This window comes from Protopterus annectens, chromosome 10.part0 (genome assembly GCF_019279795.1).
Source record: "Protopterus annectens isolate FY-2018-M chromosome 10.part0, PAN1.0, whole genome shotgun sequence".
NCBI lineage: Eukaryota > Metazoa > Chordata > Ceratodontiformes > Protopteridae > Protopterus > Protopterus annectens.
The window spans coordinates 682,464,044-682,478,407 of NC_056744.1; positions in this window are offsets into that span (position 1 = coordinate 682,464,044).

Below are 14,364 nucleotides of genomic sequence, written 5' to 3' on the forward strand. Positions count from 1 at the left end.
ACTGTTGGGACATATGTCCTATTGTTTGATAAATATTTAAATTTGTTTCTATGCATGTGCCATGTTGAAATGCTCCCACATTGGTGGCATGCTGCCATCAATGTACCCGCATGCTGTTGTAATGGCCACTGTGTTTCCATATACGCATGTGTTCTGTTTGCTATGCAACTGTTCCATATCTGGTGTTTTGGGTTAATGGGAATATCCATGCATGCTGTTATACCTAATACTGAAATGTGTTGAGTATTACTAACCCAGATATGTTGTAAAATTGAAACACCATAGCACGTTTGGGAAGGCCGGTCCCAGCGGACCCACCTCCCCCACCTCATCTAGCCATAGCACCAAGCACCAGCATGTCTGGGGCCCACCCCAGGACCTCATCATCCGCTGGTCCTGCACCACCTTCGGGTGGAACCACCTCAAGGGATGTGGCACGCCCCCCTGGGAGCGGGTATGGACAGGACACTGTCACTCATCGCCAGGTCTGTGGTCTGGCGCATAGCGAGTGCCGCAGGGTGTTTTGAGATCTACTATGCCAGCTTGAGGGCCACGTGGCACAACTAGAGGCTCAGCCTGGCCCTCCTACTCAGCCACGACCACAGCCACCTTTGGGGCTGTGAAGGTGCAGTGGTGACTGCCCATGGGTGGGGACCTCACTCCCAGTCTTTCCACTAGGGGGCACATGAGCTTCCGACTTCTAATCACCCCTCCCCATCCAAGGTGTTTACCGCCCACATGTGTCATATACTGCCCATGTATGCTGCCTTGTCTGTCTTTTCTGTTATCTTACCCAACCTACCTCCCCAAATATACTTACTATTCCTCCACAATATCGCACTCTCACCTTAAAAAAATAGGGCAATCTGTTCCCAAAATAAAATCTTACCTAATACATAGCTGTCCATTTTGCACACCTGTCCACTGGACACGTAATCTGGTCTTATTGGCTTCACAACATATTATTATTGTCCTCACCCCTCTCTCAGGGGTATGAGTGTCCAAATCTACCTCCAAATCAGTGTATATCAACAGCTGTTGCTGTAGTAGAAATGGGCAGCTATGGACCTTCCCTACTTCCGTCCTGCAAATCACTAGCTGTTTTCCCTACTGTCTTTCCCTCTTTGTGCCCCTTTACCACCACTTTCCTATCAACCCTTTTTTCATTTCTTTTAAAGAAATTAGCACAGGGATAAGAAGGAGTAAGCACTTTTAAGCAGCAATAAGCAGGTTTAAGCTTGTTTGTGTGGGGTTAAGCAATGCCTACACAGGTTAAGCAATTGAGAAGCTAAATCAGTATAAGAAACTGTAACTGGAAGTTAGCAGTGCTTACCTCCGTGTAAACGCACTTACAACTGCTTAAAAGTGCCTCAATAACTCTGTATCCAATGGCCCTTGTTCTGCCCAGCAACAAAATAAACAGCCTTTGCAAGGTTCAAACCAAAGACCCTGCACACTATAGCCAAAGTGATTTACCAATAAACCACGTAAGATATACATAACACTGATGTTTTCACAAACATATCATCCAGCACAGTCATTCAACAGTACAGGAAATGTATTTATACATGTAGATGTATGTCTGTGTATATATATTTATCTCTCTGTCTCTCTCTTTATATATATATATATATATATATATATATATATATATATATATATATATATATATATATATATATATATATATATATATATATATATATATATGTGTGTGTGTGTGTACACGATATATATGTACATATATATATATATATATATATATATATATATATATATATATACATACATCTGTAGATATATGTCTACATATATATGTCTATATATATATATATATATATATATATATATATATATATATATATATATATATATATATATATATATATATATATATATATATATATATATATATATATATATATATATATATATATATATATATATATATATATATATATATATATATATATATATATATATATATATATATATATATATATATATATATATATATATATATATATATATATATATATATATATATATATATATATATATATATATATATATATATATATATATATATATATATATATATATATATATATATATATATATATATATATATATATATATATCAAACAGAAGTGGTGCTGTGGTAGCGTTTTCACCTCACAGGAAGATGCTGTCCGGTTCGATTCTCAGCTAGAGTGTCTTCTGCATGAAGACATGCATGAATGGTCGTACCTTCGTTGAAGGTTGTGCGTCAGGGCTGATAACTCGGCATGTAAAAATCAACTACCAATCATTAGCAGACCGGAGTTCCGCTGTGGCGAACCCTAACTGGGAAAAGCCAAAAGACACAACAACAACAACAGATATATATCTACAGATATAAAAGAGAACATAACAAATACATATATGAGCATAAGGCACCCTTAATGGGGGTGAGGGCACCCAAGCTAAATACCTCTTGTAAGTATTGATATCACCCCTTCCCCACAGCCAAACAGATCTGTCCTGCAATATAATACTGACTATTGCAAGTCCCATACCCAGGACCCTAAACAACATGGCCACAAGAAGTTAACTGTAATCCATCCCACCTATATGATCTCAGGATGGTATCAATAACATATCGTGCAGTACGGTCTGGCTACCATAGGGAATGTACAATGTGGAATCAATAAACATTCCAAAGATACATAAACACACACACATATGCAGATATATATATATATATATATATATATATATATATATATATATGTATATACACATATATATGTAACTACACATACACACATAGATATGTATAGGAAGATACATATTTAGAGGGTGCACAGCATATTGAACAGCCAGTATTCCTACAGTTGCCACCTTTTCAAATGGACAGTGTATGAGTCACTCATACAAAAGACAATTGTTGCCTGAAACATATCCACAGAAAAGTCAAAGGATATGACATCACACACAGGTTTGCATACATAAGAACATTTTATTTGTGTACTATTACAGTTGTATATGCCATGTCATATAGCTAAGACTTTGAAATACATACTAACTGATTAATGCAACTCTCAAGCAGATCATTTTATGCAGTAATCCAATAGCATGACATATGTCGTTGTCCAGGCCAAGACCTTCAAGGAGTACAACAGTGGAGACAGATTGGGCCAGAGAATAACAATCAATCAACAGTACGTAATGCAGATGTATAGTCCAGCAGCCTCTAATTACACTCTGTACTCAATCCCTTGGGGAAAAGACTTAAGGTGACACAATAGGATGTATCTGGAACATAACAATGCATAACTAAAAACATCACAATCACACTAACAACAAAACAGTCTGTAAGCACTAGGCCATCAATGTTTCCAAGGTGAAATGCATGGTAATGTACAGCCATATACCTTAAGGCAGCTTACTACCGATATCCCTCACATGTTGTCGACTATGGGGGAGGGGTATGCACCATATATAACCTAGGCTGTTAGTTTCATAGATTAGTACTAGGCTAACTGCCCTTGCGAGACATTTTAAGCCTAGCTATATATCCCTTGTGAGACTCAAACCCTGCACCTTGTGTTTGTAAGGAAAACACCTTAACCATTATGCCACCAGTTAAGGTGTTTGCCTTACAAGCACAAGGTTCAGGGTTTGAGTCTCACAAGGGATAATTAGCTAGTACTAATCTACGAACCTATGAACCCAACAGCCTAGGTTATATATGGTGCATACCCCTCCCCCATAGACTAACTTGCAGGGGCATATAACACTTTTACATACACTGACCTCTTGACTGCAGAAGTGCGCACATGTTTTGTGCAGCTGAAGCCCACATATATATGGACCCTACCCCAAAATATGTGTGGGGGCCACAACAGCACTGGAATGATGGCAGGAATGGCAGCATGACACAATCACAGTCCACTACATAACAACCCCTTACTGCATGTCATATGGACAAAACCTGGTATGTAGGTGGAGGACAGAGGCCATAACACAGCCCCATATGTGAAATAGTGTTGTCATACACTGAGTAAGTTGTTGGTGTTACAGGACAGTCTGCAACATACCCTTCGTCAGGAATATGAAGTCAGAAACACAAATGGATGTAGCCATGTACTGATAGCACTCAACACACACAATGCCAGTTATATATCTGACACAAGACCTGTGTGGTGGACAGACAAAACATAACAGGCACACCTCTGGCCATCATGTGGATAGGTCCACAGTTGAGAGCTATGCAGACAGACTGCAATTCATGTTAAACTAGTATGTATATGCTATACAATGCATATAACAACACTGCTCACACACTGTCTGTAGTTCTGGAACCTTATACAAATATGTAGCTGGCCTGAATTTGCAAGTCTTCTTGTAAGAGGCATTGATACGTGCTGTCTGTAACACTGCTGCCCACACACAGCAAGGATGCCCTGCATACAGGAAAGGTAAAGGGACCACACCCACATGACGTAGTGATTTATAGTAGTAGGTTGCCATGACAGTGGTAACTGGAAGTACTACACAGCATGCTGCATGCAGGTAGCAAGTGGAGGACACTGACTGGTGCAGAGGCCATCACCTGATCATTTGCATCACCTACAAAATCCATGCTGCAATCTATTCAAAGCAGCTCAATGAGAGAGAGAGAGAGAGAGAGAGAGAGAGAGAGAGAGAGAGAGAGAGACAAAACAAAGCATCCATTCATCAAACTATCCAGAACAGACATCAGTCCCACAACTGGTATGAACTGAATGCAGTACTTGGTTCATAATAATGGGATAGATGATGTGGAGTGATTTATATGTGCCATCAGGTGTTATTGAAATGATGTCCAGCTGAAAAACTGATATGGGCAATAGTGTCTGTCCCTGTAAGTAGTGGGCCATATCTGTCAACTGTGCCGATCAGCACTGACTGACAAGATGTAAGCCATCATAGTGTGTGTTGTGCAATGCAAAACATGTATATTAGTGTGGCCAGTAGCTGGTGGTGAAAATAATGCCATTATGCTGGACACATGTGTTCCAGAGCCCACCACTTACAGGACACTCAAGTTAACATGTAATGTAGCATGCAAAAATACCATAGAGGTGCAATAGGCTTACCTGCAATCTGTCCCTATATATACCCCCCTAATGTTAGGCTGTGTCCACATGTGGCACCTGTCTGTGTTGTAGCAAGGCAGAACAGTGCAGCTGTGCAGGAAGGAGAGTTAGAGAGTGTGGACCTGATGTCTGAATGCACCCCATATGTGTATATATATATATATATATATATATATATATATATATATATATATATATATATATATATATATATATATCTACACACACACACACACACACACACACACACACACACCTATATATATATATATATATATATATATATATATATATATATATATGTGTGTATATATATATATATATATATATATATATATATATATATATAGGTGTATATATATATATATATATATATATATATATATATATATATATATATACATATATGTATAGATATGCCTAGTTTTGCATCACAGTGCTGCATGCTATGTGTGAGGGAACATCATACATATCAATACACACACACACACACACACACACACACACACACACACACACACATACACACACACATATATATATATATATATATATATATATATATATATATATATATATATATATATATATGTATGTACACAGCAGTAAGTGTGTGCAACTTGGATGGTTATGTCACATGTGAACCCCATGGTTGGACCACATTGCCCTTGTTTGTGAAGGTGGGATTGGGAATTTGGGGAAGGATAGCAGGTATATTTGTGAAGGTGGGTTGGGTTGGAAGATAGAGAAGACAGCTTACAGGGGTGGTATTTGACACATGTGGTGGGTAAACACCCTGGATGGGGAGTGTCATCTGCAATGTGGAAGCCCCATGAGCCCCCATATAGAAACAATGAAAACTAGGCCCCCACCCATTGCCAATCACAACATCAGCTTCACAGCCCTGAAGGTGCCTGGGCTGGAGGCTGTGCAAGAGGAGTATGTGGACCCTGTTTGTGTGTATACTGAGGTCCTGACAGTGCTGTAGCACATCCCCCAAGTCTCTGTGGTGCTCCCTATGCACCAGACCCAGGACCTGACCTCGGGTGATAGGATCATGTCTGTGTGTTCTCCCAGGGTGAGGGGGGACACCATCCCCTGAGGTGGTTCCAGCTGAAGGTAGTGCAGAACCAGTAGATGAGGTCCCAGGGTGGTTCCCACATGTTATGTGGCCTGGTAACATAGCCAGATGAGGTGGGAGAGTTGGTTCTGCTGGCAACTGTTCCCTAGACATGCTGTTGTGTCACTGTTATAGAACATATGTTGGTTGTAATAGTCCACACATTCCTGGATCATGTCCAATAGCATGCATAGATATCCCCAATAACACAAAACAACAGATGTGCAACAATAACATAGCAAACAGACCATGTGCATATATGGAACCATAGTGGCCCTTACAATGGCATGCAGGTGACATTGTCTGTAAAAGGTCAGCAATGATAGTGTCTCCACAGGGAACATGGGTACAAACACATAGCACAAAGTGTGGTACAATAAGATATATGTCCCAATGGTAGGTATTCTGTAGCCATACCTATTGAGTTGTGTGATCAGATTGTTGTTGCAGATATGGTTGGGTGGAGACAGAGGTGTGTATTAAAAGCTATGATAAACCTGCTGTATGAGTTGCTCAGACCTGTTTCCATCTTTATGTCTTTCAGGCAAAATGTCACATTAGAGACTTCCTGTTTATACAGCAGATGAGAATGAGGTCATCATCACACACCTGGTGCAGCACTACCAGGTGTTGTTTGGCAGAACAGCCCATGAGCAGCAGGAGCAGACTGCCCTGTGGAACGATCTTGTTCACAGGGTAAATGATGTTGGCCTGCATAACTGCAGTTATGAGCAGGTTTGGCATCATTGCACTGACCTACTTCACAATGCCCGTCAGCATGCTGCTGCAGTCAGGGGGGATCACCTCACAAAAGGGGGGGGTCATGCCATCCATCTCCCCGACACATGTTGAGGAGCTCCTTGCCAGCCTCGGGGCACCTGCCCGTCCACACACACAACATCTGGTGGTGAGTATAGTGAAGGTGGATGCTACCAACAGACTGGCAGAGGACTGTGCAGGTAAGACCACAGGGCACATCAGTAGACCACTGTTGCATATCCATCCACATCAGTACAATTAGATCATGCATATGTGAGATGACATACATATAGTCTGTTGCTGCATAGTAGTAATAAACAGATGTGCATAAGCTGTAGTATTGTGGGCTTGTACTTTTGATGTACTGTAATGATGCACCCAACCTGTACCAATGCCACAGCTCTGGCTACTGACATCACATCTCTCACACACTTATGTAGGTTCCTCTGGTATACCTCCAAGGCAGCAGCCTGTAGCTGGTGAGTATGTTTTTTGTTCATATTTGCCAGTACACCAGTTATGCACACATTTAACACACCTACCATAATGCATGCCATACATGTTCATGTATTGTTGCTGTTAACTACACTGCATCACAGTGGTCACCATGACGGCTTATCTGAAGGGTATGTTAGACTCCTGCAATATAACTAACATCCTGTCATTGCAAAGTGTGTGCACAGAGCTGAACATAATGGTGGGGCAAATGGCCTACAGAAAGGACATGTGTGAAACATCACCCTTATACAGTGCTGCAACAGTGTATATACCAGTATTACAATGGCAACTGTTACAGATCTACACTACGGCATACTATAATACTGTGGTCCACAACCCTTACAACCTGTAATGTAGTCCTAACATGAGCAATGAGTGTGTAATATAGAATTGTATGTTAGGGCAGCATATATGGGGAATACATACCTTCACAAACACTGGAAGCATATGTGTGCACACACTCCAGATAAAATATAGTGGAAGCAGCCTGTTGAGATACTGACTGCATGCATTTGTCATGGAAATGCACCTTTCAGCAAGTACACATCACCAATGTCACACCAAGAATTGGTCTGCTATCCAAGATGTTTGGCTATCAAATGTGCACACTTACCTGAAAGAGAGGCAGCCATGGCTTGTACAGATCTTACATGCCATGGCATGGTACCCATACCCAACAGGTAGCACCCATGAGCTGGACATGTAGCCATACATCACCATTGCATATACCATGGCAAACAGTGCAGACAGTCATGTATGTGGCAAGGATGTATGGGACAGGAATGATGTAGGAAATAAACAGATGGCTATCCAAGACAGGTGATGTCACATGTAGCAAACAGGTCATGCAGGCTGCCTAGTAACATACCACAACACTGAGTGGGTTGCAGGAATGTCTAGCAAGTACTGGCTGTGCAGTACCCATGTCAGCAATTGCCTTGCCTCTGCAAATGTGTGGCCCATGGAATGGGTAATCAGATGTGACAGTTGTACCACAGGAAACATCAGCCAGGCCTCTCTACAGATAGTGTATGCATAACAGAAGAGGTCCCCAAAAGGCATGCATTGCAGTGTGTACTGGTGTACCAAGACCACATTGGAAACCTACAGACAGTATCGTGTATGATACATGTGCTGTACAGCCAACACCTCACCCCACCTCAGGCCCCCCATCCCCATCTGTACTGTGCCGGCGCCAGTGTACACCTGTATGTTTGCCATTCATTAGCTGAGACTAGGCTGTTAGACATGGTGTTCAGTGTTTGGAACACTGCAAACTGACGCACACGTGTACGTCATAGTTGTCAAACATCTGCAAATAGGCTAAAGGTGGGGAGGGGGTGTCATCATGACACAACAGTGCACTGCAGCAGGGAACCATTGGATGCTATGAATGGCTGTATCTGCACACAGTCAGGGTCAGGAACTGTGGCAGACATAACCCTGACTCCACAGCAATACTGACAGCAGTGTGTGAACTCCAAGGGATGTGCACATGAGTTGACCTTGCAATCATGCAGAGTGGAGGACATGTGTAGGGCAGACTGGCCATATATTGGCAAATGCAGATGGCCCATGTTAGTATACCGCTGCCAGGAATAGTGGCTGCTGTAGTGCACATAACAGTAGGTGCAACAAACCATCATGATAAGGGCGTGCACACATATGCAACCACGAAGTGTATGTATCTCAATCAGCATCAGCACAACTAACACATTTGTTTGACATTGCGTTTGATTTTACAGGACATATGTCATATATCAGGCTCATGTAATGTTAACATATGCAGTAATGTAGTCCCATGGCATATCAAGGAAGAGGGTGTCATATCAATAAGGGTGTGTACACTCCCCATAGCCACGGTAAGGGTTGATGGTTGTCAGTGTAATTGTAACATATTGCTCATACATGCACTGCTGATGATGACATCTGTAAATCAGACAGCAGGCATTCACAAATGACATCTCTCCACATATTATCCCAGGTATGTGTTGGAGCAGAACAGACATAACTGACACAGTAATACACATTCAGCAATGGTGTGTACACCTGTGATGTATGGTGCACAGTACATGGCAGGGTGCTGAACAGGTGCACATCAATACTGTGTACATGGGTGAAGTGTTTTCCAGGGGAAGGGGCATCACCTACTAACACAGCCCATGCACCACACACATGTATACTGTTGCTAGCATGGATTGACTATAGCTGCACTGCATGCTGTTGAGTACCATATGTTATGCATGTTGACAGATGGGCAATGGGAGGTCTGTTTGTAATATATTCATGCAACCTCACCTGTAAGTGTGTGTGTGTGTGTGTGTGTGTGTGTGTGTGTGTGTGTGGGGGGGTATTTTGTCTGTAAGTGCAATCTGGTGGAGTGGAAGGGGGGTTGATGCATGTAGGGTGTGTGTGTGTGTGTGTGTGTGTGTGTGTGTGTGTGTGTGTGTGTGTGTGTGTGTGTGTGTGCCCATGAATGCACATGTGTGAATGTGGGGTTGTTCATACGTCTCAACTTCACTTTGGAATTGTGCAGTACATGGACATGGACTGACACATGATACACCAGGAATACTTGTCTGATATGTAATCTCAGGACAGCTGATACTATAATAAGGTCTGTAGCATGGAGCATGCATTGCGAGGGGAAACTAGACACCAGGTATACTGTTAAACCTGCAATCAGCAGACAGGTGAAAGAATACCCATGTATGCAGCACTACAAATGCATTGGGGAATTACTAGACAACACCACCGTCTGTAACCAAATATTACTGTTGTCCACATAATAAGTTAATAGAGCAGCAGATCTTGCATCTACTGAGCAATAGTTACATATGACACTCCAGTGCATGACTTTATTGAGTGACTATAGTAGCCCCTAATACATGGGGGACATGCTCATGATGTCCAGACAAACCCAGGGTGAACACTGGATGACAGCAGTAAGTCCTTGTATAATCGACTTTAATCAAGTCAAAGAGGGAATGGAGTAACAGGTCATGTTTTGTGGCTCTTGTCTAGGAAAATAGAAGAATGATATGTTAATGATTGGTATTAATGAGTGTGGGTTTCCAGGAGTGATGCAGGATGGGGAACTTAAGAGAATAAACCTGGGACAGTCTGTAAACTCAGGGACAGGTAGGTATTATGGTGGAATGTCAGGGTGTGTGTGTGTGTGTGTGTGTGTGTGTGTGTGTGTGTGTGTGTGTGTGTGTGTGTGTGTGTGTGTGCTGTTAAGCAATGACATACAGGTCTTAAAGTGCATTTCTTGTTTTCTTCTCACAGGTGGCAAGGTGGGTCAGGGTCCCTCCTGCACACAATCTGATGTTGGTGTCCATACAGACACTGAAAAGTATGATAGGTGTGTTGAGGCACAAGCGAGACTTGAGTATAAAGAGTTGCTTTGGCAACTGTGATTGGATGCTGGAAGAGCCCCAGGGCTTAATAATAATATTAATATTAGCAGCGTCTTAAAATTAAGGGCTGCTAGATTATAAATTGTTTTCTCCAAATGCACTGTTATTATAGTTTTACAGCTGTTGACACTTTGTAGAATGTTAGTGTATTATAAATTATGTAAACATTATAGATATGTATCTATAACATATTTTTAAACAATTTTTCAATTATTTTATTGGTGGGAGGGGGTAGTCACATGATGTATATTTGCTATTTAAGCTGTTTGAACACAATGTTCATTGTTCTGATGAAGCTTGGTATTTGGACTGGGTGAAAGCACTTAACAGATATGTGTGTAACGTGGAAGACTGGTTGCGGAAGTTTTATTAAAATATTTATACCTTGCTATTCTATGTTGTTTGGAGATCATTTGTGGTTCCACTAGCCTGTGAGCCATGGTGCTTTTGCACAAGCGGGGTTGTCAGAGGCAGAGACTGCACCATCGTTTGACATCCTCCTGTTATCCACCCCATCCCTGCACACAGTCACAGTGCCTATAGATACCCCATCCCCAGTGGCCATAGCAGAGGTACAGTTGGCAGCAATGTACAGGACAGTGTGGTATCTATGGCTGCTGTGTCTGGACACAGCAGCCATAGCCGGATGTCCGGCAGGGTACCACATAGACAGATGTACCAGGTTGCTTATGGGAGGGCCTCTGGTCATCTGCCCATGGCATAAGTGCCATATCTGGTACCACCAGACACATGTTTCAGGCTGTCATGGAGGTGCAGGCACTTATGGAACCATACACCAGACAGGATCTGAGGCTGCAGAGGGCTGCCTTTTTAGCTGTAAGTGACAACATTCGTGATCTTGCAAGGTGTCCTCCATTATTATACAGAGGTCATGGATGGATGGTTGGGTGAGATGGTGGGCCTCCTCGACCGTGGATTGTCCATGCTAGAGCATGTGGTGGGATTGGTGCAATGGCCACATGGATGTAAGCCAGCAACACCAACATCTGGCGGTCGACGTAGACATGCAAGGACATCAAGCCACTCCCGTAGTCACAGTACCAGCCCCAGCACTGCAGGGGGGTGCTGTCCACGCCACTGTGGTGACCCTCAGAGTGAGAGTGACATGCAGCAGCCAATCCTCTGGGTGCCTACTGCAAATGGCCGGTGAGGTGCTCCAGTTGACATGTATGAAACATGTATTACATAACATGGTTATTTTCTGTCTTGGTAACCTGTACCCAAGCATGTTCTGTTGACTGTGGTAGTGTAGTGGAGGTATCCATGGCATGTGGTATGCACAGGGTGTTGTGTCCTATCTGTGCCAATTTTAACACAGCTGGGGAGAAATATCAGTGTTAGTCAAGCATAGATTGCCTGTACACATTCAAGATGGATACCTGGCATCTGCATATCTGTACAGGGACTGACAGACATCAGCTTGCCAACTAGCTATGCAGTAGGATGAATGTATTAACAGATAGAAGTCTTACACTAATAGGTATGCCTTTACTACATGATGGCAGCCTTCACTGACATGCTCTATACAGACAGTAGTCTACAGTTATTTTCCACACGTCAGATCATTTTCCAGTAGGAAATATATAATGTGACACAGCTCACACACCAGGAACATGACAGTGGGGACTCAGAGTCCATCTATGCATGCAGGGGTGTTTGTTGCCAGTACTACAATTAGAGTACTACAATTAGAAATCTACTCTTGCTTGGGAAAGCACTGTCAACAGTAGTAACATCATGATACACTACATGCCAGTGTGACTGCACATAACCTGGGATACTACCCTTGCATGTAACACATTCACATGGATAAGAGTGTTGTACAGGTCATATATACTCAAGTGACCCAGACAGGAGACTCACACCCCTTGCTACTGTGATGACAGCCCATAGATGCATGTTATGCATATGGCATTACATACACTTATTACAGATGTCATTACCCTGCTATGTTATCAAACTGGGATGTGAGCACTGATTACCAGGGGTGAGCCATGCTTAGCAGGTGTCAGCATTGCTGCAATATAACAGTTAAGCACATTTGTGCACTGGTAAGCGAAGCCTACATGGTGTAAGCGCCCGTAAATTTAACCGTACCTTAGCACCGCAGCCCTTGTTCTGCCCAGCAACAAAATAAACAGCCTTTGCATGTCTTGACTCTAGGACCCTGTACACTATAGTCACAACAGTTAACCACTAAGCCATGACAGCTGTGAAGACAGCTGTTTTTCCAATACATCTGTCAGTAGACATATTGAATAGTATTGAACAATTGCTGTGACTTCTACAATTGTATAGTACTTGTTAGTGATATTACTGTTGCATCACATATGTTGTTATATCTAAATATACACATATCAGATACATACAGTGTGATACATCTGGAAAGGTATACACAACAGTAATGTTTACACATGACAAGGATATGGATATATACATATACATATGTAGATATATGTCTACATGTGCATATATATTCATATATATGTATTTATACACATCTGTATGGTGCATCATATATATGGTCATATATAGATCTCTCTGTATATATATATATATATATATATATATATATATATATATATATATATATATATGTGTGTGTGTGTACATCATATATGTATGTATATATATATATATATATATATATATATATATATATATATATATATTATGTTGATATATATGTAGATATCTATAACTATATGTGCATTTATATCTATATATATGTATATGTGTAGACATATATAGATGTGCATATATGTATATATATATATATATATATATATATATATATATATATATATATATATATATATATATATATATATATATATATATATATATATATATGTTATCTATCTATATATATATATAGAGAGAGAGAGAGAGGGAGAGATAAATATAGATATAGATATAGATATATATACATATATGTTTACCATATGTCTAGAACATGGAGTGGAGTCATACCTAAGCACCAATAGTCTCAACCTCTTAGTGCAAGGGGATGTCATCTATGTATAGCAGGTATATATGTACACTGTTGCTACTGTAACAGGGGTTGTCTTAACAGACATGTTGTGTGTGGGAGGTCACATCTGCTATTCACATGTATGCCATCAGTTACTGACAGACATCCTAAGGATATCATAGTACAGTACCACTGCTAGCACAGTAATGATCCTGTGGACTACAGCATAGATATGACCAATAAATGTGGACAGTCTGGCACACTCTGGTCAGTCCATAGGTATACACAGATCCCCTTAGTGCAAGACATGTGGGCCAAGCCTGACAATGTGGATGTTAACCGCCATGTACATGGGTATATTACATAAATACTGGACTACATATGCCGAAATAGTTTATGCATTCACACACTTCTGTCTGCCCTGACACATAACTGGTGGTGCAGAGGTCA